The sequence below is a fragment of the Oncorhynchus masou genome, chromosome 27 (genome assembly GCF_036934945.1).
Source record: "Oncorhynchus masou masou isolate Uvic2021 chromosome 27, UVic_Omas_1.1, whole genome shotgun sequence".
Classification (NCBI taxonomy): domain Eukaryota; kingdom Metazoa; phylum Chordata; class Actinopteri; order Salmoniformes; family Salmonidae; genus Oncorhynchus; species Oncorhynchus masou.
In genome coordinates, this window is record NC_088238.1 from 47,357,254 (window position 1) to 47,384,755 (window position 27,502).

Below are 27,502 nucleotides of genomic sequence, written 5' to 3' on the forward strand. Positions count from 1 at the left end.
CATGGGTCAAGATGTCGGGGAGGGTCAGTTGTGACAGATTCCGGATGCTTTGAATCGCCTGATAACAGTTAACCATTGACTAAGGTCAGGTAGCGTAGCATTCTTGGCCATTTAACTCACTGGTCTGTGAAGACAAAGCATGAAATCATTATTGGAGTCTCTACCAGCCCTGAGAAGTGAATGCAACACTAATCAATGAGAATGGAGGGTTTTATGCGCGAACGAGCGAGAGAATCACATTTTCATTTCCATTAGTGAGTCAATGATGTTAGCTGGTCTACATGTGCAATACTCTTGGTGACATGGTGTGTGTGTGTGCGCGTGCACTGGCATTCTCCATACATTTTCTGATAGAGATGATTTTGTTATTCATTTACTCATTAAATGAATACAGCAGAGACAATAGCCTTTCAGATACTCAGAGACTCCCTCAATCTATCTGATAAGCGCAGTTGTGTTGTTAGCAACTCGCCATTGTTCGCATGTGATTCACTGGCTGTCACCTCTCGTCCTTACGTCTTAATACTCTCCCAAAGACACCATTCCTAGTTTTGCGCAACACACGTTAAAAGCGATATGAAATAGATGTGGTATTCACGTTTTTTTATAACATTTCAATGATTAGGGGCAGGGGACAGAGAAATATTTGTAGAGAAATATAAAAAGACAAGCCGTACATTAAAAAAAAAGAAAAGCTCATTCCGTAAATAGTAAATCCGCTAACTCCCATTTCATAAACAAACAACCTTCAGGTCTGACCTTGAAACCACCTCAGGACAACACACTGAAAGCGTAATTGAAAAGCTTTGGGATTTATGTCCAGAAGCTTTGACATGTTTTTGCTTAGATTAACTTTGTACCCAAAAACATAACATGGCAATATAATCTGTCATTTACTTGTTTGAGACTGCATGTGAACATGAATCATGAACATGTGATTCCTGTATCCTGTATGTAAAATGTTAAAGATGCACAATGCAGAAATGGCTCAGCCATTTCCAGGTTGTGAAAATTCTAATAGTTGCTTAATTTCAGTTTATATGACAAAACAAGCAAGTATAGTGTAAAGAGAGAATCGTTATACCATCTAAACCCCTGTGAAATATATTTGCAAGAAATATTGCATTTTCAGCTGTTTGAAGCCTGGGTGTACAAAACCAAAAGTAAAAGACGCAGAAACGAAACTTAAGAACGGGAAGCATAGAAATAAAAGCTCACAAGCACATAAAACAGATTTACCGCTTCTTAGATTTACTTTCAATGAGAATGACAGGTCTATAACACACATTTCTAAGTGAATTTGGTTGGGTTGTACTGCATATTTAAGTAAGTAAATGTTAGAGAGCTAAAAAATACTAGTGTAGTGTAATGATAATATGTCATCTAAACATACTAATGTAGTGTAATGATAATATGTCATCTAAACATACTAATGTAGTGTAATGATAATATGTCATCTAAACATACTAATGTAGTGTAATGATAATATGTAATCTAAACATACTAATGCAATGCTGGTAGACTTAGCAATGAATTTAGCTTGGACAAACATTAACTATGGTTACCCTTTTGTCCAAATAGCTTTAGGTTAGGGTGGGTCATGTGGCATTCTACTTCTAGCACATTCTAAAAGCAACTGCCTATTTTCTTGTGTTTAAACAATCAAACTATATGTATTGTGTGATGTTAGAAGAAAAATAACTTAAAAACCAAAAGCCATTGAATCTAAACAGTTCCAATTGAATGGGCCTATAGTTACCCCCTCTTCCTTAGCTTACAGAGAGGGAGAGATTCATACAATACCCACTTGAGTTTCATTCCTCTCTTGATCTGTCAGTTCATATTCACTAAAACCAACCTCCAGCTTTCCTACGATGTAAACATATGCAACAGTGACAACCAGCAAAGTGGGGCTCACCGTGGTAAAATAATTGTTTGGGTAAATACAGAGTGACAAGGGAGCCTGATTCAATCTGGAGGAAATGACGATTTGTTCGAAAATGTTGGTGGATTGTCGAGAGACGAGGGAGAGAGAGGGAGAAAAGGACAGAAAGAAAGAGAGAATATACTTTCCTTAACCGGCAAACAACATATTTCTCTGAAACACAAAGTGTTAAGTTAGGATACTACGCGAGCTGTCAAGTGTCGTCCGTCATCCGGTCCTGCCACAGTCTATATATTGATTAAGCCGTACATCACATAAACTCTACAAGACATTATTTCTAATTAAAAAGTATGCCATAAATTCGGGGCTTTATTGCGAGGGCCGTGGCGGTAAATAAATCGCAGGACTGGCTGAAACAGATTGCGGCGGAGTTCTGTGTCTGTCCACGGTTTAGAGCCACCCGTTACAGGGCAGACTCATTCAATCGGACCTGAGAGGGCCCCCTATACGCCAGGCTGGGGCTTAGTCTCCAGAAAACCACAGCAAAGGTATGATATTTGGCCTATTCAAAGTGGTCCTGAATCATTCTGCGAGCAGGGTTTGGTTAGGCTATGACTGACAAGAAGGTGCCGCTTTGCTTTCTAGATGGGGTCTATTTTTCTTTCTTCACTCAACATGCGTTTTGCTGCTTCCACATGACACAGTTAAGAAGTTTTAATGTCCCCATGTTGATACTGGGATTATTTCCACTGTACCCCATGCCGAAATTGGACCAGTGAGGAGACCGGAGAAACCTGCCCCTCAAAACGCAGCCCTTCCCATTTGTCAACTTCTGACTACCTCCGCGTGTGCGCTGGTTGTTATGCAGCCACTACCCTGAGTTCTCAGTCACTGAGTTGTTTATCTTTTCCAGGCGGGCACAAAGGGACACCTCATTTCACAGGTGTGAGCCTGAGGGAAGGGAAGGGATGAAAATAAAATAAAAAATATGACGATCTCAGCGACAACCTGCCTGACAACATAGGAGGGCGTGTGCCTTGACTCTTTCACTCCTATACAGCCCTTTGCATACCTTTCCAGAGCGAGACTGACTACGACCACACTAAAGCCCCTTGAGCCAAAGTGGCGGTCGGTGAGGAGGCGGCAGAGGAAGTCCCATTTGGTTAACTGACAGTTTAACGGTCTGCCATCCAACAGGAAGGAGGGTTTTGCGAGCATTTGGTGAGCATCGCCTTGGGAGAAGAAGGAACTAATGAGTGAGCTAAAAAGGACAAGATTAAGTGATCCCTCTATAAAAAGCCCAACTGTAATCTGCTCCACTCCTCCCCGTAATGTCCTCAAATGATCATCACTCCCAGTAAGCCGGCTTCAAACACTTCAAACAGAAACTGCTCAGTGACTGCTCTCGCACCTAGTCGAAGCTTTAGAAGGAGCATTGAAAGGCATTTGTGACCACGAAAAAGGAGAAACGCAAAATCTCCTAAGAGTCATCTAAATCTCTTTAGGTGAAATCCATCAATTACACTGGAAAATTAGGTACTATAGGGGACTCTTTCCAGCGAACCGTATATCTTTGCAACATACTCTGATGTATGAGTTTCCAATACCCCGTAATTAAGAAGCCCTGTCCGAGCCAGAACGACTCATACCGCCTGCCATTCTTCAATATCTGCTTACATTTTTGTAGCTTCTCAATGGTAGTCGGTATGCACACATATGAAAACAGTATAAACCACAGGGTGGTGCGTGCTGGTTGAGAATCCTCAGTCATATCATACGATATCCAACAGGCCCTGTGGAATGACTGGCGGTTCCCTTTAATCTGCATCAACACATTCGAGCTGTTAGTTTACATTAGAGTACATGATCTAGGATCTACATTTAGGGAGAGGCCCCCAGAAATAGTCCTACTGTAAGTCACAATATAATATCCCCTTTCGCCATAATAGTAAGTTGCCAGAAAGGGCAGGATCCCCTGTTTCTGTAGATATATGTACAAGTCACTTTGCCAATGTGTTCCCTCCCTCCCTTGTCGTCATGCGTCGGAGGCGACATGGCAGGGGGTGCGGCTTCCGGGCCGACCAATCAAGCCAAGTGGAACCTTCTGCGCACTGCACGGTCCTCTGGGTTTGAGGATGCAGCGTGTGACAGAGGGGGGTAGTCAACCCTTCTTGAACACCCCCCAGTCATCACCACTCTGATGACTCCATTCCAGTTCGTCTCAGAGAAAATCATTTCATGATTCAACCATGAAAGTCCCATGCATTTTCTTTCAAACAGGTGATATACGCTATATAAATGTATGTAGACACCCCTTAAAAAAAGTGGATTTGGCTATTTAAGCCACACCCAGTGCTGACAAGTGTATAAAATCGATCAGAGTCATGCAATCTGCATAGACAAAAACACTGGCAGTACAATGCACCGTCATAGGATGCCTCCTTTTCAACAAGTCAGCTTGTAAAATGTCTGCCTTGCTAGAGCTCCTCCGGTCAACTGCAAGTGCTGTTATTGTGAAGTGGAAACGTCTAGGAGCAACAACGGCTCAACCGTGAAGTGGTAGGCGACACAAGCTCACAGAATGGGACCGCCGAGTGCTGAAGTGCGTAGTGCGTAAAAATATTCTGCCAACACTCACTACAGAGTTCCAAACTGCCTCTTGAAGCAATGTCAGCACAATAACTGTTTGTCGGTAGCTTCATGAAATGGGTTTCCATGGCTGAGCAGCCACACACAAGCCTAAGATCACCATGTGCAATGCCAAGCATCGACTGGAATGGTGTAAAGCTCACCACTACTGGACTCTGTAGCAGTGGAAACGCATTCTCCGGAGTGATGAATCACGCTTCACCATCTGGCAGTCCCATGGACAAATCTGGGTTTGGTGGATGCCAGAACGCCACCTGCCCCAATGCATAGTGTCAACTGTAAAGTTTGGTGGAGGATAAATAATGATATGGGGCTGTTTTTCATGGTTGGGGCTAAGCCCTTTAGTTCCAGTGAAGGGAAATCTTAACGCTACAGCATACAATGACATTCTAGACAACTTTGTGGAAGGCCCTTTCCTGTTTCAGTATGACAATGCTCCGTGCACAAAGCGAGGTCCATACAGAAATGGTTTGTCGAGATCGGTGTGGAAGAACTTGACTGGCCTACACAGAGCTCTGACCTCAACCCCATCGAACACCTTTGGGATGATTGGAACGCCGACTGCGAGCCAGGTCTAATCGTCCAACATCAGTGCCCAAACTCACTAATGCTCGTGGCTGAATGGAAGCAAGTCCACGCAGCAATGTTCCAACATCTAGTGGAAAGCCTTCCCAGAAGAGTGGAGGTTGTTATAGCAAAGGAATGACCAACTCTATATTAATGTCCAAGATTTTGCAATGAGATGTTCGACGAGAAGTTTTCCACATACTTCTGGCCGTGTAGTGTACATTGTTATTATTGGCTTGGTTTCAATCGATTTGGTCCATACCGTGCAATTAGCCGAGGTCCCACCACATTATGCTCCATCGTTATAATGATAATCCCCCCTGACAACGTGCCACCGATGGGCCACAAACCATCCATGCTGTATGAGTTGGTTATGTAAGCTGGTGAGGGAAAGGAGCTGTGATTCCCTTGTCTTAGCAGCAGCAGCGAGGCAAACAGCACGGTATGCATATGCAGGCCGGGGGGACATAGGTAGACACTCAGACACAGCCAGGCTAAGAGCTGAGCAAGCATGACCGGGGGGAGAGAGGGACGGGGGGAGATGTTTCAGAAAGAGACAGAAAAAAAGAGGGAGGGAGAGAGAGGGTGGACAGAAAAAAAAGGAAGATGGTAAAAGAGCGAGAGATAGATGTGGGTGAAGGAGAGGTTGAATGCAGTGTGGTACAACTAGAGCATAAGAAAGGACAACAAAATGAATTCAAGCAAGGACAAGGCATGTACACATTCTCTACATTAAGATATGTGGTGGAACCCTATTCCATATAGGCTGAGTATACAAAAAAACACTAGGAACACCTGCTCTTTCCATGAGACTGACCAGGTGAATACAGGAGAAGGCTATGATCCCTTATTGATGTCATTTATTAAATCCACTTCAAAATTAGTGTAGATGAAGGGGAGGAGACAGGTTAAAGGATATCTAATTACACGATGTAGTGAATAGGATGCTATTTGGGATGTAGGCAATGTAATACAAACATAAAGACAAAAAGGGGTCAGGTCTTTCTTAAAACAAAATTAAATCAAGGAATACACCTTCTATTAGTTGAGTATGTTGAGAAATTCTTCTATTAAATTAATAGTATTTTGATTATTTTTCACAAAAGCCGAATTCTACAAAAAATATGCCCATGCATATAATTTCAGACAATTCTAATTTGTATCATGGGGTCGTGACATTTCTACACAGAAACAAGCAATGGGGGGGTGTATCACACCCTGCGAGGACCTCTCCACCTGCTGGGGCAGAGGTGACCGTAAACATGCCTGGGCAAATATATTTCACAGTGTCGTGGTGCCACATGTCAAAAAATTAAACCACTACAGATATCAAAAGTGCATCAAACGACTTGTGGCTTTTCACACATTTATGTCAAACACCAACATGTTCCTCATTTGTGGCGTTCGGTCATTTTGTTAGCCAAAGCACCAGAAGACCTGTAAAGTAAACCGTCCTCAGGTTGAATTCAAATTTGAGGACGTTGCAGACATCGCTCCATTCAAACTACTCTGCGTCATTCAGTGAGACCTAGACAACATGGCTGTCGAGCCAAACTAACAAAACAAATGGCACTGCTTTAAGATAACAAAACCAAAACTTCGGAGTGCATGTGATCAGAACCCATTGTGGTCAAATAGACCTTACACTGTCGTCACTATGGTAACCTAGATGGGTATGCAAAGCATGCTGGGAAAGGTGAATGAGGTGACTAGTCAAAGGCTCCCCTCCATGTTCCCGTGGCATGGTATCTACCTCACTCTCCTAGGCGATTATGTCTCCTTCCGCCAGAATGGCCTTAAATCAAAGTGACCGCACATTAAGCAATATAAGGTGCATCAAATGAAGGTCGGGAGTTAAGATGTTTTGGAATGAAAGTAGTAATACAAGGATATGAGTTCCTTTGACACCTGTCAAAACTAATATAGTAGTTCATTTGTGAGATACACTCCTACACTCCTTTATGCTAGCAGCAGGCTCCTGCCATTACAGTAGATCTGAGAAGAGAGCAGGGGAGTTGAAGTCCCAGAGATTTAAATAAAAAAATATGGGTGCATCTCAGTTGTATTTAATTGTTTCCTCATGCCCTCTGTCCTAGCCTCCTCCTCAAAAGGTATTGGAGGAAAATATCTGAGGGGAGGAACGCAAGGAATCAAGGAAATACAATTGAGATTCCCACTGTACAAGGATAACATCCATTGCACATGTGCTAGCTTTAAGATACAATCCAAACATAAGCCCTTCCATACAACATACACCGAGTGCACAAAACATTAGGAACACGTGCTCTTTCCATGACAGACTGACCAGGTGAATCCAGGTGAAAGCTATGAACCCTTAAGGTCACTTGTTAAACAAGTGTAGATGAAGGGAAAGAGACAGGTTAAATAATAGTTTTTAAGCCTTGAGAGAATTGGGACATGGACAAGAGAAAAGATGTAAGTGCTTTTGAACAGGGTATGGTAGTAGGTGACAGGGGCACAGGTTTGAGTGTGTCAAGAACTGCAACGCCGCTCGGTTTTCCACGCTGAACAGTTTCCTGTATGTATCAAGAATGGTCCACCACCCAAAGGACATCCAGCCAACTTGACACAACTGTGGGAAGCATTGCCATCAACATGGGCCAGCATCCCTGTGGAATGTTTGACACCTTGTAGAGTCCAAGTCCCGACGAACTGAGGCTGTGAGGTGCAACTCAATAAAAACACCCCACTGTTCTCCTATGTTACTCAAAAGCTTCATTGACATCTCCCGACTAATATGCCATTTAGAGTTGACTCCTTCCCCGACTTACTTTCATACTGTGCAGAGGAAAGGACTGGCTGTGACATTAATGCATATTTATTGTACATTAAAACAGGTTATCGCTCAGATTACTCTTAGCATAAACGCCTGCACTGTTTTCTGAAAAACCTGTCTGAGGAGGAAATGCCATTCAAATCCTTGCGACTGCCGGGGTGCCATGTACTGTAACTTGCAAAACCTCCTGGTGCGATTCCGTGTAGAGTTATTCAAAAAGGTGAAATGCCACCTCTTGCTGAATTTATAAACCGCTGTTGAGAACATATTCCGCCCACCGTATCACACGGCTTACGATTAAGTCACTTCATCAACAACGGATGATATGTCAGGTGACCTGGATAATCATTTTTTTCAGATGAGCCGGCGATATCGTCGGCGTGGGGCGGGTAGAGACTCGATGCACAGCAAAATGGAAGCCAGCTGCACTTTTGCATGATTACGCCGAAAACATAATTTGCATCAGGGAGCGCAATCCAAACATGCTTGTTGGATGTGCGTGGTTATCAACCAGAAAACTCTCCCATTGCCAAGGGAGCATTGCTTACCGGGGCTGTCCCGTAGTTTTGCATATGTTAATGAGCACATATCATAGATCATTTCCATAACCATCAACTCATCAAATCGCACACAAGGAAACAAGTGAAATTGGACCCAATGAATGCTCGTCATCAGAATACTGTGTAGGAGACTGCATGTGTATTTAATCTTTCCCTGATGCATATTCATGCTTTCAAAGGAAACTATTTGGAATTTCTGCAAGGTCGGTTGAATCACTTGAAGAGGGTAACTTGATAGCAAGCCAATTAAAAAAATATATTTTTTGAATCAAGCGTTCATGACTATCTGTTTATGGGATTGAATTTGAGAAAACAGTGAAGAGAATTGTCTTATGATCATCGCAACTGTTTGATCTGACGAGGAAGTGGATTGACTTGTCACATACCTGGGAGTGATTCTTCTCTTGTCAAAGCTCCTTACAAATCCAGTACATCACATCTCAGAGTCTAGAACCATATATTCCATCCTAGAACAGAGTGAAAAGAAACTGGTTAGAATCCAAAATGACTGATGAGCAAAATAAACTAACAAACGATATTCACAACACAATGAATCGATTTAATCCATGACGATGATAGGGATATGGATTAGAATCATTTTGAAAAATGGCATCATTACAACTTATGATTACACACATGATCATTTGCATGTATATTTTAGCTGCATACTAATGAACTGTTGGTGCATCTTCAGTTGCCCATTAGAAGTTATTTAGCAGCATCCTCATAAATGTTTCAAGTGGTCTGGGTGCACTCTGTATTGGCGATGTGTTGATTATATATGTATGAAGCGCTATTCAGGTCACATCAGCGTTTAATGGCTGATTTATTAGGACCCAACAGGGCCCTTCTGATGGCCGCCGGACAAAGAGCCTGATTTAAACTGCATTAACACTCTGCAGTAAATATCCCCATACGACATCAGCATTTTGATGACCGCTTTTTCTTTCCACCATATATATATATACATACACACACACATACATACACACACACACACACACACACCTCACCCCCCTGCTCCATTTTCTCTCTCTGTCTTTGTATCAATCAGTCTCTCGCATTTGCTTTCCCCCTTCATCCCTTTGTTTTGCTCGTTCCATTTCTCTTCCCCCGTCATTCTCTCTTTCGATCTTTCCTTCCCTCTGCACTCTCTTTCTTTTCACCTTTTGAAAAGGCTTCAGAGGTGAAGAGGCTGAGTTTAATTACAGCTGAATTAATATGATTTACGACAACTCCCCTATAATTAATTCTACAGAAATGTGTGTAATTGATTTTTTGGTATTTTTTTTAAAAATCCACACTCCCACGGTTTCTTTTGTGTGTGTGTGTGTGTGAGACCAGCACGGGCCAAAACATGCGTTGTCATCCGCTCTCTGGAATGATGCTATTGTTTGTGGCAGCAAAAGGAGCCGTGAAATGCATTCCCTTAAAACTATCTTGATGGAATGTCATCCACATTGCAAACACTAAATGTATGCAGACGGCAGCTGAAGTCCACACATTTGGATCGGAATAGTAAATTATACAAAGGGTTAAATCCCAAATCAAACGAGGGGTTGAATAAGCCCTAACCAAATGATAAACGCAATTTCACTCCAATTTGCTTGAACAGAAGTGTAGACTGATTATGTGGTCTTATCTGACCAAATATATACAAGATTGTATCCTAGCCTACATCATCAAAGCAATACTACAACTTCATGGAAGTACTATATTGCAGTAATGCAGTTCTCTCATGCCTGGTTTTAGTCTGCATTACCAAACTGGCATCTTTGACTTGTTATATTACTCATGCTATAGCTTTGAGAATGTATAGAAAATACCTGCTCAGACCAATCAATGTAACATGTCAACAGCTGTCACAGTATTGGTTTTAAAAATGAACCATTCTGAAAAGTTCATAGCAACAACACTCACTAAAATCACACTTCCGTTTGTTTTGCTTCATTTTAATGTCAAAATGTTGTACCGATGACACGGACACCCTGTACTACCCATTACCGTCTCGACCAGGGTTTCCAAAACCTTTCGTCCCCATTTTGACATCTGAAAATTCTCAAGACCCCAACCATGTGAAAAAAAAACTGTATAATCAACAGACAATGCTAACTTTATTTGGGGCTATGGCAGTCAATTGCAAAAAAAAATTAACAGTATTCTGATTGTCTTCATTCATCATCACATACTTTTAAATGTGGGGCTATGACAGTCGATGATGGCCAACTGCAAATTAGTCTGACAATGTATCTTCTCACCACCACTAATGAGATGGGTGTGTTTGATGCATGTCACATCGGCGCTTCTCAAAGTCAGGGGGCGTGGTCAACTGTGCACATTTCTCTGTGGTCACATCCAACTTAGATCGATATTTGGTTTTACGGTGCTTTCAAGACAACTGGGAACTCGGAAAAATACAAGAGAGGCCTGAGTTCCAGAGTTGGAATGCAGAGTTTGATGACCTTTCAAAATGATTTCTGAAAGGTCATCCCCCCAGAGTTCCCAGTCGTCTTGAACACACTGAAATCGGAAGTTGGAGATTTGAGTTCCCAGTTCCGAATTCCCAGTGGTTTTGAATCATTTTCATTTAGATGTTTAAGGTTAACAACATTACAATGATTTTGAGATAAAGACAAGATATATATAAAATAAAATATATATATTTAGATATTTTTTAATAATAATTAAAATCTCCGGTTGCGACCCCACATGGGATTTGCGAACCCTAGTTTGGGAACCTCTGGTCTAAATAGTCTACACATCGTCTGGCCCAATGTTATTTCCTCACCAGTAACGCGTGTGCTTCACCGCGTACATTATTCATTAAGTCCAATCCAAATCGGAGGTTGTTGTTAGATTGGCAGACACCATATGTCAATATCTGGAGAACCAGGCTGGTGGTCAGACAGACATAGCATCTGTCAGTTATTTGAAGGTCCATTGGGGTTTGAAGAACCTTTTGCACCAGCCATATTGCACCAATCCCCCCAAGCAAGAGTTTTGCACAGTGGAAACTAGCCGAATATACAAAGCATTATGTTCACATTGGAGTGAACATCTCAATTGAAAATGGTTTAACTTGCACTCTTAGTGGTCATGGAGAACAACTGTGTACAATCATGGAAATAAACTCCAGCATATAAGTGATATTGACGCTCCAAATGCAGATTTAAATGGATCTTTATACCAATGTTTCTGTTTTGTTCTTCGTAAGAACACTTTACCCTCTCGTTTTCTTATCCTTCTCTGTCTGAGCTACACATTGAGGGTGTTTTCACAGCCAGATATTGGATTTCTTCCACTACTTTCATCGGGGCAGAAGTGGTGGTGGCGACCAGGGATAGGAGCTTCTAAAACCTCTTCAAAGGGTTGTGAAACAGAGACAAATGTGCCTTTCATGAGGCACTTACAGGTGTCTGAGACACTGTTGTATTACTGTGGGGAGTCTTCACTGGAGCATACACATTTATATCATTGTCGTGCTGACTAAAGAGTAACCTATCCGGAAAGCAACATTTTAGTTGAGAATACCAAACTCAGGAGAAACTTAAAAGCCACTTTCCATCTAGGTTCATCAAGGTTCAAATCAACATCAACCAAAGAAACCTCATTAACTGAAACGTCACTTTCTTTCAAAAAAGTCTACCATTTGTTGTCGTATCACTTTCAGTGCATTTGTATCAGCAAATGAACAGGCATCGAGTGTGGCCTCAGGTTTGATTCATACCATGATTGCATCCAAGGAAACAGCTATTGTACAACCCGAGATAGTGGACCTTAAAGTCTTCACAATGCGACACACATAAAAGGTTAGTCTATACTGTGTGCTGCGAAACCCAAGTCCACTCACAGGCATTTAGTGCACTATACTGAAACAATTCATATATTCTGCAGTAAGTGCTTTTATCTAGCTTTTAGCGAACTATCCAGAGTTTACAGTCCATTCATACAGCCAACTATAGCTGCTTCAATCTAGGTTTTACAGCACTAGGGACACATAGCCTAATCGAAGGGTTATCACATCAACACTCCTAACAGGCCCATATACCTTCTGCTAAAAAGAAAAACTAGAAAGAGCACACGTTTACAGACTAATGACTGACTAGTGGCTAATGGCTAACGCACGACTAATTACTAAAAACCTGTGGTGTAAAGTACATAAGTAGTACTTTCAAGTATTTTTACTTAAATAGTTTTACTCCATACATTTTCCCAAAAGTACTCGTTACATTTTGAACGCGTAGGTCATCTCTACTGCCTCTGATCTTGTGGACTCACTAAACACAAGTTTTGTATATAAATTATGTCTGAGTGTTGGAGCGTAACCCTGGCTATAGTTAAAATACAAACTAGAAAATGGTGCCATCTGGTTTGCTTGATAAGGAATTTGAAATGGTTTTCTACACCTTTTACTTTTGATACTTAAGTATATTTAAAACCAAATACTTTTAGACTGTTTCTCAAGTAGGAATGTACTGGGAGACTTGCACTCCAGTCATTTTCTAAGATCTTTACTCAAATATGACAACGGAGTACTTTTTCCACCACTGCTAACAATTGACTAATGGCTGACTAATGCAGGGTGACGGCCTGTGTCGTACACAACAGGCAGGGCAGTCGTGGTCCCCGGAGCTCATCAAAGAGCGGCTTACTTTGTCAGCTGAGTGGAGAATGTGCTGAGAGCGAGAGAGAGGACGGGAAGTCACAGGACAGGGCTCACTAAGCCACTGTCGCCCGACCACACACACACACACACACACACACAAACAAACACACACACGTTTCTAGCGTGGCGTTACAAGCGACACATTAGCGTAAAAACGCGATAACGGCTGATCCTAGTCTCTCAACTCATGGGTTGTTACAGGCCAGAACACAGCCAGAGGCTATATGGACAAGGTTAATGTATAGAAAATGCATTGTGATTGAAGTGTCCTGGTTATGAACAGGACCAGCTTGGAGAGAGTGGATACCACACAAAGTGCTCAATTGACATTGCGTATCCATACTATAGAGTCGAGACGCCGTGGTAGTTTTGTCCATCAAATCTAATAAAACTTGCCATTTCTTCATACAAACTTCATGGTTTCCAAAAACGAGTCTGCAAACTGAGTTGCATTTCTCATTGTAGCCTATATAATGACAGACATGCAATTCCTGAAAACAAGAGGTGGGCCTAGACCTCCATGAATGTGTGTGTGTATGTGAACAAAAAAATTGATTATTCAAGTAAATGAGAGCTTTGTTTTAACCTACAGGTAGATAACACATGGCACATATTATTCCAGTAATTCTCAGCAGGTCAAACATTATATGCTGAGTCAGTCTAGGGGTGTTAGCAGAGGCTTTCATTAGGCGTGAATGGGGAAGCAGGACAGACACACACTATGCATAGGCAACATCTGGACCCAAGGGACAAATTAAATGCAGGGTAACTGATAACAATTTACTGCGGTTGTTGGCAACCCAGACCACAGAACGTGCAGATAGAATGTATTTTTCTGCCTCCCTTACAGCAGCCTTGTTTTCACTTTCTCTGCTCCTCACTCACTCCATCTCGCTCCCTTCTTCTGCATAATCTTATCGTTCTCCCTCTCCCCCCTCTCTCCATCCCTATCCATCCTTCTCGCCATCTTCCCTCTGAATCTTCCTATCGTCCTTCCTCTCCAATGTCAACCTCTCAAATCTCCCCCTGCGTCTTCTGCTGAGTCTCCTGTCTCCGTCCTCTCCCTAACTCTCTCCATCTGCATGACATTGAGTGGAGGTGGAGACAGGCGTACGTTCATATAACACCTCCAGCCTTTTTCGATACTCTGCTGCAGTCTCCCACATGCTTGCGTCCTTAATGGCCTTACTAGTGAATGGCAGAACCTTGAACGATGCGAGATGGGTGTTACTGACGTGTTTGTCTCTGTGTGTATTGAGTGTGCAAGCAGACGGTTGTCCCTGTGTGTCCTATGATATGAATGTTGGATAAAGCGTCGAGGAGCGGAGGAGGCTTCCTCGTACCCCTGCTATGTTCACACAATGAGAGAAGGTAGGTAGGTGGGAAATCTGGTGTGTAAAACGGCTTCTTGCTAAAGATATATTTTTGAAAATGTATACGTCAAGGTGCACAAGCGTCAACCCCACAATTTGTGAGTCAGAAAACATTTCCAAAAACTGGCCACCTTTGTGCGTGTCAAGCAAACCAGAGGCAAACCCACAATGTGTAAAACCCCTTGTTGTAGTAGATACTACTCAAAGTGGCCACCTTTGTGCGTGTCAAGGCGAATTAGCGTCAACCCCACAATTTACAGTAAACATGCAAAACACCTTGTCGAAGACACCTTTCAAAGATGGCCGCCTTCGCGGGTGTCAAGGCGAACTAGCGTCAACCCCACAATTTTGCCCTCTTCCCCGAAGCTTGAGAGGCAAGGTGTGGGGAAGAGAACGGGTGTTTATCTTTGAGATGGAATATCATTATGGTAATGATGCTATTCTTTCTTTGGAATACATACATACATACTCTCAATGGGATGACCAACCTTGCGGCGGAACATAAAAGTCAATAGAGGAGAAGATTGTATGGGTGACGTTAGTGGGACTTGACACTGGAGGTCCTTCAAAGGGCTACAGCATCGTGTGCATGTACAATCAGACATTTCGCTTTTCTCCTCCCTCACATAATAACGGCACTTTGCATCACGTTTGCAGTGCAGTGTATTATTGTCGGGCAAGGAGACGTGATCAAGATTAATGCAGACTATTAGAGTATAATACTGTTGAACGCAAATACCAATATTCCACTGCAAAGGAAAATTATCTAAAGAACTTACTTGACGAAATATGTAAAGGCGTATTTCTGAACATTTCGATTGACATTTAGTTGTTTGTAATATTATTTTTTGCTTGTGTGGGTGGCGAGGAGGAATAATATGCAGACATGAAACTCAGCATGTGCACAAAAGCACTGCAACACACATCGACACAAAAACGGTGTTTTGGCATTGGGAATGGGTTCCAAAACAAACCTGCATCTGATTGAAACTGGGGATCGAGTTACTGGCAAGGCCCGTCTAGTGTCCTGCTTCCATGTGTAAGGAGCGGGGTCGGGCACACACAATGCTCCCATTCAGGCTTTGTGGAAGACAGCCGAGATATCCCAGGACCCCTGTAACAGGGGGGTTAGAAAGGGTGCCTATTTCTCCACGAGGTGATGAACAACGTCAACGCCTTCTGTACTACTACATGCAGATTGTGTCCCAAATGGCACCATATTCCCTATATAGTGCACTACTTTTGACCAGAGCCTATGGGCCCTGGTCAAAAGTAGTGCGTAGCTCACTATATAGGGACTGTGGTTCCATTTGGGATACAAACAGACACGACTGAACCTGTATCAACATCTTAAATGGGCAGCCTGACCTTGTATTGATCTACACGTCATAACACAAGGGAACATGTCGCTCTTTTATATCACATTGTGGACAAGTGTTTAGGTCCCACTGTGATACTGTTAAATTGGCCTGTCCAGGTGAAAAATGGACATTAAGAAGAGAGGGATTAGGAGTTAAAGACACTGGACTACATATTGGAGTTGATTGGAAGTCTCTCCTCCACCCATGATCAGTGCTATTTTGTCTTTCATCAGATAGTGGCATATGAACTACTTCCTAATACGACACAGTATAACACAACAAGTCACCTAACTTCTACGGATAACCTTCTTGATTTATCACCGACTTCTTTTCGTATCAAGGCAGCTAGTGTGTAAAAGCCCCCCCCTCAAAAAAAAAAAAGGTATCAGGCGTAATTGATCCGACAACTCCCCCATTTCCCAGTTTGGTATTCATTTCCCATTAGCAAAAACACAAGATATGCCCTTTGACCTTTGAGGTAGTTCAATTCTGAGTAGCTCCAAAACTAATAATGACGGGGGGAAAACAGGAAAATTATTTCAGTAGTGAGTATGAGCCTGTGTCTACCTGCACGCCTGCGCGCACACACACACACACACACACACACGTCACAAATCATAGCACTGCACAAGCTGATTGTGGGCTTTGACAGAAATGGTCAATGTCTGGAAAAATGACACACGGGCAGCGCAGCAATACATCCTAAACGTACATCTGACAGAGGCTTTTAAAACACAGACAACGCAGGCAGAGCAGCCATCCATGTGTAAAATTGGACAGCCATCCCTCAGCCCAGGCATACATCTATGGCTGGCTTTACATGGGGAGAAGCACAATAGAATGAACTTCTGATTTAAAGAAAAAAAAAAAAGTAATTGAATCCGGGATTCAATAGTGCTGGATTACAGTCACAAAAACATGGCCATGTGAATTCCACGCTCAGCAGGGGTGGAACAATGTATTCATTCAAGACTGACTGATTGACTAACTATCATGTTGGTTCTACTCACAAACTATTGGGAAAGAAAGTGCGCACTTGTTTTGTTTATAAAATGCTGGAATATGAATTCCTTGATAATGATAGTTATAAGATATTATCGGTCCTTTTCTAAAAAATACAAGCGAACGATCTCCCATAGCGATCAATGAATAAAACGGACTGCCCAAAGAGGCATTCTGAACGGTACCTGGAAAAAGTCAATTAGGGTGTGATGCGAGAAACAACCGAGATTGTGAAAGGACTTAAGCACACGATTTACTGAGAAGGCCTATACCACTTGTAGCCATCCATCTTTAAAAAAGGCATGATGACAGTATGTCCAGAAAAAGGGTCCTGTAACAGTTTGCTACAACAGCCAATAATTCCGTATGAGACCTATAAAGGTTACGGGGGGGGGGGGGGGGTCACTGAATGTGTAACCCCTAAATCCACAGGTTATCAACCCAGCAAATCACATTTGTGTCGCCAAGTTTACATTAAACATGTAGACTAAAAAAAAATTATAATAATAAAAAAAATATTTAAAAAAAATAGGGATGAGTGATTGGCATCTCTGTTTTGGTGAAGCCCTGTTGCGTTATTCTCTGCCGGTGGCTGACGCGATAAGAACTGACAGTCGACTGCTGTAAAGTCACATTGTGCCTCGGTAAACGTGTTCAATTCTTGTTAGGGGTAGGGAGAGATAAGGGCCGTGTCCTCATCGGGTAGCTAGATGCCCCTTGCTAATGTTTAGCCTGGGAGGAATACCGTTAAAGCTTGCAGGAGAGAGTAAATAGCAGTGTTGGTGGTAAACATTTGGGTTTCAAATGAAAACTCAACAACAAAACCAAAGAGTGTTTGGCATCTTCGAAATGAGAAGTCCTCAGATATATCGCCTTCTCTGAGCGTTGCCGAGGGTGACATTGTGATGAATTGCTCAAGCAGAGTCATGATTCCAGTCGTCAATAGCTTTCCAGATAAACTTGGGCAGTTTATTTTCTATGAACTGGGATATTCCGTCACAAAAATAAAGAATTCAGTCATTCCAGGCTGAAAAAGGGCCGAAGCAATCATAATGGCAGGCAGTGTGTTCTGGGTAGCAGTTCTATGCTTGACTGAGGAACATGGGGCTGCATACTAATGTTACTGGGATTCTTTGAAGCAGATTGCGAGCACTCGCTATTGGCCACTTTTCAAATTGAGCAGATTGCAAGCAAAAAAACAGACAACAATTGTCTAAGTCTATACATTGCTTATGAGTGTGTCTGTCTAATTTACTCACGTCAATGTGCACATTCCTTTTCAAATCCTCCTCACTTCCACAGCCAACAGAATAGCCCCTCAATTTAATGTCAGACCATGGAGAGGTAAGACTGATCCATTATAATGGTGGTGATGGTTGTTGTTGTTGTTGTTGTTGTTAGGGTTAAGGTCAAATGAGGTTCAACTTTTTAATTTAGCCCAGCAACAGAATTCAACCCAGCAGTCTTGCGGGGTAACAGTATAGCACAGTTAACCAGCGGCAGACCTACTCAGAGTTACGGATCTCTCAGTAGAGATTGTTCTGGCTCCTGTTACTCAGGTCAAAGATAGGTCGAGGAATTAGATTTTTCAGAACGAGGTGTGAGGACCATGAGATTGGATGCCGCGTTTTGCATGTCATTAAAATTGTACACGGCGCTAACAAAAACAAACTGACGGCGCATGGTAACTGACAGAGGGAGACAGATGGCTGTCGGAGAGGGGTTTCTTATGCATGAGGACTCTCTGCATCTGTTGGTGTGTGACTTCAGATCTCATGGCCGGGGTGACGTTCTAACGGAGAAAGTACTGTTCAGACGGAAGCAAACGAAAGCTGAGCACTGTTATCTGTGTTCAAAGAAATCCAGCCATTTTATTTGGGGAGACCTAACTCCTGCACAATAGAGTTGGAGCCGCAATCCTACTCAGGAGGCCTTGAAAGCAATTAAGGACCCAGTCAATCTCTTGACACCCAGGTGGGGTGACACTGCTAAAATAATGGCTTCTGTTAATCAGATGGGCAGAGAGCCTTGAAGGAAAACCCAGCAGGACACTGCAGCCCCCTCAAGACCAGGGTTGGCCACCTTTGTCATACGAGAGACAACGGTACAGGACCTGGGTTTGGCAACCTTTGTCATCTGTCAAAACAGATCCAAACATCATAAAATGTGTATAAAGTGGTTGTATGGCCACAGTCCAGGCTGACTCTCTGTCCAGGCTCCTCTCAGACACAGGCTCTAATTGGACATGATGGTTGAGAGCCTGAGAGGCGCTCTCTTATTCGGTGTGCTTTTCCCTTGTATTAAAAATTAAAGCGCGATTCGGATGCTCAATTTGCATTCAACCAGGCAATGGAGAGAAGGTTACAATTCTCTCTCCCTCCCTCCCCCCCTCCCCCTTTGCCTCAGCAGAGTCCAGAGCAAGATCGATGCACCAAAAGCACTTCTTTCCTGTTCAATTTCATCCTTTAGTGTCAGTACAATTAAAACTGCTCTTGACCATCTTTCCAATCCACATTTCCCCCACAACCAAGACAGTCAAAGTCATCAGTCGAACGCGGTGCAAAAAAGCCTTCTCCGGGGCAGGAGCATTGGCATCACGTATTCCACACTCCCAATGATTAGATGGAAGGCCAGGTTATTGACCACTTCAGGATGGAGGATTCATTGGACGGAGGGGCTGTACGTTTGTAGCTAATGATGAATTTTATAGGGTCACGAGGAACCAATCTGAAGCCAAGCAGTGGGTGGAGAAAGGTGGCCAACTCTTCCGATGGAGGTTTTGGCCTATGAGGGAAGGAGAAAGCGGCTGCCTGTTGTATTGAGGCATGTATTGGTCCGAATACTCGGTTCACGTGTCAAGGGATTCTATATTGAGTGGGGATGACAAGAGCATCAGGTGAAAGGACAAAGTTGTTTTAAATATGAGTATCAATTCAAGCCTAGTTTCAGATTGTGCTAGGCAGACATGGAAAGACCGGATGCTTTTGTAATTAGTTAAATGCACCAATCTCACTGTTACTATTATAAATTAAATGTCAGGTTGATAAATTGGCAAAGTGCTTTTGTAACTAATACAACAGAATTTGCTCGTCATCTCACCATTTAGACCCCTTCAGCATTTCAAATGCCACATTTCAGTTTGAGCGCCAGACTTACATTATGAGTTTATGTCCCGTAAGCCAACGTCACATCAGTTTATCTTGATCGCAGCGCATCAACTGGCACATGTGCACTGCCATATTCCCATGTGCAGATAGAAATCAGTTAGTGACCTGGGTGTAGTGGCTGCATTTAAGCTGCTGCTCCAATTATTTGTGCCCAGTTGCAATTATACGAGGCTACCCAGCTGTGTTTGACACAAAGCTGGCTTTCCAAGGGCTTACCACCACCAAAAACATAAACAAGATTAGAGACCGTAACCTTTCACATCGACTCATCTGACAGCGGAGCCAGTAAGTGGACATTTGGTCTCGCCAGCCGCACCGCCGCCACAAACTATACAACAACAACAAAAAGATTCACCACAGTGAGGTGCTTAAATGTCTTACTGCAAGGGGCTGAAAGAGAAAAAAAAAACTAGTTGCAATGTGCCTCCCCGAATTAGATAGATTGCTTTGTGCCGGGCAAAAGTTATGATTCTCATCTCAATCAATTCTGTTCATTGGGGGGGGGGGTTGTAGCCACAGGAATGGCACAGAAATATCCCGGTTGATATCACATTAAGGTTAAAGCCACAGGAATGGCACAGAAATATCCCGGTTGATATCACATTAAGGTTAAAGCCACAGGAATGGCACAGAAATATCCCGGTTGATATCACATTAAGGTTAAAGCCACAGGAATGGCACAGAAATATCCCGGTTGATATCACATTAAGGTTAAAGCCACAGGAATGGCACAGAAATATCCCGGTTGATATCACATTAAAGTTAAAAGACACAGGACCCTGGCAGATTAAGAGCAACTTAAACTGTGCTCTATCCAAATGGCTCCGTATCCCCTCAATGTCCTCTGGTCAAAAGTACTACATTGCGAATAGGGTGCCATTTTAGACAAAGACTGCTGCAACAATATCATGACTGCGAGTGCCTATTAATCATTAAGGGTGGGAGTTTAACTGTGAAGGATCAAACCTGAGCTCATAGTCTAGCTACCTACTGTAGTCTCACATTGCTCCAGTATGATAAGCATGCTCATAAATTCTTTCATCGTTCTAGATATGAGCTGATATGTAGCCAACCATTTGGCATGTACAGCACTGAAAGTTAACAGTTCATCTTGACTGAATTGGTATTCCCCACCCCCCCACCCCATTGTGGTAATTTATGAGACCATGGCCTGTGAATAACTAGGCAGCCCAGATCTAACTGCATGCCTGTGACATCAGTTGCAAGTTAACAAATTACCACAGTGCGAGCAGATGGCTGTTCGCCGGTTAAGGCTAAAGCCTAGGTATCAGCTCAAGTCTTCAGGTCTCAGCCAAGGTTACTCGTCACTTAATTAAATATGGTTCACCGAACCACCTCCAACACAAAGCACCTAAATAAAAGTGATAAAAGCTAAATACAAATCTAACAGTCGTTGTACAAATTTCCCTCCATCCATTGTTACAGCTGGAAGAAATCCTGCTGAGATCTTGATCTGTACTACGGATGTGATGTGTAGGATGTGATGTGCAGGATGCGATGTGTCTTTATGTAGGCTGTGCATAGCCACTAGTTATGGACAAGGCAGACGGAGTGAGCCTTGTTGAACGGATGTGGCTGTCAAACGTCTGGTGAAGAGGACGGGACGTTCAGAGCGCTCTGTCGTACCGATGATAAACGGATGTAATATGGCACCAGTCACCCAGCAGAACCAGTCAATACTACTGAGCAGAGGAATGCTAGAGGGACAATGGGAGACTGTGGACCTTGTTATGGAATGACAAAAATCTAAGGGAGGGCAGTTGAGGGGGGATATCTTATTCAATACACGTTTCAACAGTCAGCCACTGGCGTACCACACACCCCCAAAACTCGGGGGGGGGCACAGGATTTTTTTTTGGGGGGGGGGGGGGGGGGGGGATCCCCCAGAGGTCAGGCTCCCCAGATAGCATATGAACACATCATAAGACATGGTAAAAAAAATATATATATATAAAACAGGAAATTATCTTTATAAAACTGCAATTTTCCCTCAGCCCCAAGGCCATCCTTGGACCTTGTGGGTGAACACTAGTCAATAGTAGTGCACTATATAGGGAATACGGTGCCATTCGGAACGAAGCCATTGTCTGGTTTAAGAATGATAGCGGAAAACTACCACTTGATACGCAGATTTAATATTGCATTTTTTGGCAAACGCTTAAATATTTGGTGAACAAACAGGGTCTGTTACAACATTGAAAGGCAGATCATATTTTCAGGTGAAACCATCATCAGGTTTATCCAATGTAGGGAATACCAGGAAATGTAGGCTTCTACACCACTGTGTCAACCTAAAGTAGGGGTTGTTTATTGTGGTTTAATCCTCCTGATCCATAACACCTCAACATCATTCCTACAGATCTGTAAAGAAATATTTAATTAAATCAGAAAACCTGGAGACGTGAACAGACAGACAGAGACAGAGCAAGCCACACAGACACAACGTTCCATGTTAGCCCCAACCAGAAGAGCGTGTGGCCCTCTGACTGTGAGAAGAGAGGCTGCTGGGGGTCTATGAAAGTCTGCTTTAGCCCTTGACTGAAGGTGATAGCTCTGTGTACAAGGGCGAGTGGAAAAGGCCCCCTTTTCCAGCTCCTCACCCTGCGGGGCCCCTGCCTGCGCGCCATCACAGTTATCGGCTGCTTATTATTTGGCTGAATGAGCCGGAGCGGGGCTCCTGGGGGCGCTGCTGACATAATGACTGATTACAGTCTGCGGCTCCCACGAAATCCCAACGTTGCCACCAACAGGCAGCCGGCAGCTCGGCACCGCGGGAGAGGCCAGGGGGAGCGATGACAGCCTAACTGAGCCACCTCTCTACCTGTCACGGCTGACAGAGACGCGGCTGGACACCTGGGTCACTCCGTGCCCATCACGGATTGTCACGAACCCACCACCTCACGTCTACCCCAAAGTCCAGGTTGACATATCCGGTGTACATGGCAACACTTTCTTTTATTATGACAGGAGACAGGTGGTATACATGATTTGCATGATCCCGCTCTACCTGCCTTTCAAGTTCCTGCACTCAGGGTTGCCATATCTGTGGTTTTCCAGGTAAATTAGGCTACTTTGAAAACAATGTCGTGGGTGACAATGTATTGGTCGCAGGTTTTTGGGCTACTTCTAAGTTGCTCTGTGGCCGCCATGGCATAAACAAAAAACGTTTCTATTTCACTGCTGCTGCTGACTATCAGGCAATGAGGCAGGCTGTTGCTGAGTGAGTGAGTGAGTGAGTGAGTGAGTGAGTGAGTGAGTGTGAGTGAGTGAGTGAGTGAGTAGGGCTGGAGGGGTGGGTGTGTGTGTTGAGAGAGCACTGCAGCCTAGTCCACCATTGGTCCACACGTGAGTGAGAGGAGACAGAGCAGCACGTTCACATAGTGACAACGTTTTACCAGTTGTAGGTAGTCTATTTAACTTGTCATTATTTTTTTGATTTCACCTTTATTTAACCAGGTAGGCAGGTTGAGAATAAGTTCTCATTTACAATTGCGACCTGAAATGCATGAGAGGGAATATGAAATGTCAGTTAAAACCTGTTAAGGCTCGGGACAATACTGCCCCCTTTGGAGGAAGGAAATCTGTCCAAAATTGCTAATATATGCATATAATAATTATTATTGAATAGAAAATACTCTAAAGCTTCTAAAACCGTTTGAATTATGTCTGTATGTATAGCAGAACTCACAGGGCAGCCAATCTCCCAAACTAGTTTTCTCATCAGGAAAGTTGGGCCAACTTTGACGTCATCGCCCCCACCCTTCCCAACCAGCTATGGATCTGGGATCAGTTTCTATGTCTTCCACGAGATGTCTTCTATCAGTAGAGCATTTAATTGTGCAAATCCCGCGAGCTTTGACCCTTTGGCAGGCAAAATACTGGGTGTCGCGAGAAAATACATAAACTTCCAGGCGCGCGTTTGGCACAGAGCTCCTTTTGTTCCAACTAGCACGAGAAGAAGTCAGTTTGTCTGGTCGATTTGAGAATTGTTTTGTACGTTAATAACATCCTAAAGCTTGATTCTGCACTTAGTTTGACCAGTTTAGTAAACATATAATATGTAATTTTGATGCGCAACCCTTCGAGACCAGAAGTAATTTTGGATGCATTTCAGCTGGAATTTGTCGCATTTGCTAATACAAAGACACACGACTTGAAACCAAACGATGTATTGGGTAAGTATGACTCCTTCCACTACATTCTGATCGAAGACCATCAAAGGTAAGGGAATATTTGTTGTAATTTTGTGTTTCTGTTGACTCCAACATAGCGGAGAAATATTGCTTATGTCTGAGCGCCGTCTCAGATTATTGAATATTAAACGATTTCTGTAACGTTAAAAATAAATTTGACAAAGCGATTGCATTAAGAAGCAGTGTATCTTTCTAACTATATGTAGAACATGTATATTTAGTCAAAGTTTATGATGTGTATTGCTGTTATCTGGCGGAGTCATCTATAATTTCTCCGGACATTTTTTAACATTTTCTGAACATGGCGTCAATGTAAACGGAGATTTATGGATATAAATTGCATATTATTGAAAAAAAAACAAATGTACTGTGTAACATGTCCTATTACTGTCATCTGATGAAGATTTTCAAAAGGTTAGTGAATTATTTTTCTTTTAATCCTGCGTTTGTGATTGCATCTTTTGTTTGACAAAATGGCTACATATCGTCTGTGTCTTTGGTGGTTTGACATACATATGTGCTATGTTTTCGCCGTAAAACATTTTAGAAATCTGACTCGCTGGGTAGATGAACAAGGTGTTTATCTTTCATTTGAGCTATTGGACTTGTTAATGTGTGGAGGTTAAATATTTCTAAGAATATTTTTGCATTCTGTGCGCCACGGTTTGAGTTGAGCGGGGGGGTGTGGTACCCCTTGGGGAACCTGTAGCGTGAACAAGTTATTAAGGAACTCCCTCACCTGCTTCTGTTATGGGGAAAAGTACTCAATGAAACTGACATGAAATGTGGAGAATAACATTTGCATTTATTAACATTTGTTGGCCATCAAGTAGCCTATCAATGTATTGTAGGCTACTGTACAGTTTTATACAAGAAATATGTTGACATTACTATATCACTGGAGTCATTACAAATCAATCTGCCACTTATGTAGTCTACCTGGAGCGGCCTATAAATTCAGTGTATTGCTGCTGTAGTAGCCTTGTGTTATTATGCTATTATTAAATGGCCATGTTCAGTTAAATAAATTGGTTTTAAGTAATACGTTTTTCGCAATTGCCGATCAGTTCTCATAACGCATTAAATTGACATAAATCAGACAGATTGAGCTACATGTAAAAAAATAAATAAACTGGCTGCTGTTGACAAGTATATTCACTTCACATACATATTAATATTTAATTCAGTGATTGAAAGTACAACCCCATCTTTAGTAGCCTATTCCAGCAGGCTATTGGGAAACACAAGCAATTACAATAGAAAATCGGCAAGCTATTCATGTTGAATAAATGAGCCTGTTGATTTGAACTAAAAGCAAGCTGTTAAATGGTTCCGTTTACATCTTGCCTAGACTACTGTAGACTATCTGATATAAGACGTAGGCCTATAGGCTACCTGCAACCCAAAGTTGAATTACAACCATAAATCCAGATTATAGCTATTGAAATGACAAGTCAATCTCACAAAAAAATAGACCGTTTATAACGGTTTGTAGTCTTAACATCTGGTTTGTGATATACACACGCGCACCATGGCAAACGGCTGTATTCAGGCACTGCGCGTTGCGTCATGCATTATTGCTTTAATCATAGCAGTCAAACGAGTTAAAATCCACATTGATTGATGTAAAATGATCTGGCGAGTTTAATAAAAGGGCAAATTACCTTTTCAAATATGTTTATTATGTCATAATTCACAAGAAATATTATTTTGATTTCAACCGAATGTGGCTTCTAATGTCATTACAAATTACATTGATATTACTTCTTTATTGGCTAGATAACGTTGGGGGAAAAGGGTTTATTGTATACATGTGGCAACTCCTGCTCTGAAAAACAACTAATTGGGCTTGTTTTCAGGCTTTTGCAGGTTTTGAGTGGACATTTTTGCAAGACCTGGCAACCCTGCCTGCACTCTTATGAATGACACACACACACACACACGTGGGCACGAGTGTCAAAATACGTATGAAAAGAGCACGACAGGGGAGGCAGGGGGGTCTGCATTGTCAATATCAACAGCTACCCTTTTCAAATGACAGAGGAAGAAGAACTAATCTGTTTATGCGATTTTCAGACAACGTCAGCATTTAGGCAGTTAATAAAGTTCAAGGTACGACAAAAACGGGTCCTTTTTTAAAAACGTTTTGCTCCAGCAGGCCGCTGCATCAATCCAGGCATCTCCACATTGAAAGGTGAGAAAGGTCTGGCAGGCAAGATTATTTTGCCAGTTGGCTCCGCAGCACCACAAACTGAAAGGGGAACCTTTCCTTATATACCAACCTGGGAAATTTTCATTAGACACAAAATGCTAGAAAATGGACTGAAACAGGGAGGGACTACCTGACCCTGTCCAATAATAAATGCAATTTTTTTATTCTTACAGTGTGCCATAATGATTATGATCCTGATTCAAGGGATGATTGCAGGAACACAGTGGTTGGGTCTGGAATAGCCAACATCACTACTCCCATGGGCCAATCGCATGCATCATTGTGACTGAGTGAGTGACTGCTGCAAGGAGCCTCCTGGATAAGGCAGTCTGTCCCGCTCAGTTTATATCCAATCCTATCACTATTGATTAGTGATAACTATTTGGGCTCAGACAAGTGTAGCGGGAGATACTGAAATATATATTTTTTAAAGATGCACTCGAGACCAGATTCTGATCAAGTGAATGGATTGAGCCCCGTTGAATGTATTGGAAATGTGCATTCTACTAATTAAAAAGGAACCTTCCACTCAATATTACACTGTATATGCATAATTCAAAACAGGAATGGTACTACGGCCTATTGGGCTTGATAGAAATGCTTCTATTCATCATTCCCTTTCAGATATCGAAGGAAAAAGACAGAAGTGTAAAGGACTTTGTTTATCAACACCGTCATTTTATGCTGAATTGGAAGACCTCAGATCGTATGGCAGATGGGCTTTTGAGGACATTGTAGTCGTGCAAAAAAATATTACGCATTATACAAGTGTTTACTTCTGGTTATGACACTATATTGTGGATTATCGCCACAAAAAATGGACTGACACTGGCATTTTACATTGTACTGTTCTCCTGACTCAAAGATGCATTTGGTAACATTCCCACATGCAAATAGGACTTACAACCACTGACATACAGTGCATTCGGAAAGTATTCAAACCCCTTGACTTTTTCCACTGTTACTTTACAGCCTTATTCTAAAATTGATTAAATTGTCCCCCCCCCCCCTTTCAATCTACACACAATACCCCATAATGACAAAGCAAA

The 27,502-nt window shown here is 42.5% G+C and overlaps 1 protein-coding gene across 9 annotated transcripts in view; it reads right to left on the reverse strand.

Annotated features, from left to right (window-relative positions):
• Nucleotides 1–27,502, reverse strand: part of LOC135516327 (adhesion G protein-coupled receptor L3-like) — a 318,499-nt gene that overhangs the window by 277,687 nt on the left and 13,310 nt on the right. For all 9 annotated transcript variants that reach the window (XM_064940528.1, XM_064940527.1, XM_064940520.1 and 6 more), the window contains exon 2: nt 8,845–8,925. The gene's annotated coding sequence lies outside the window, so the exon portion shown is untranslated. The remainder of the gene's footprint in view (nt 1–8,844; nt 8,926–27,502) is intronic.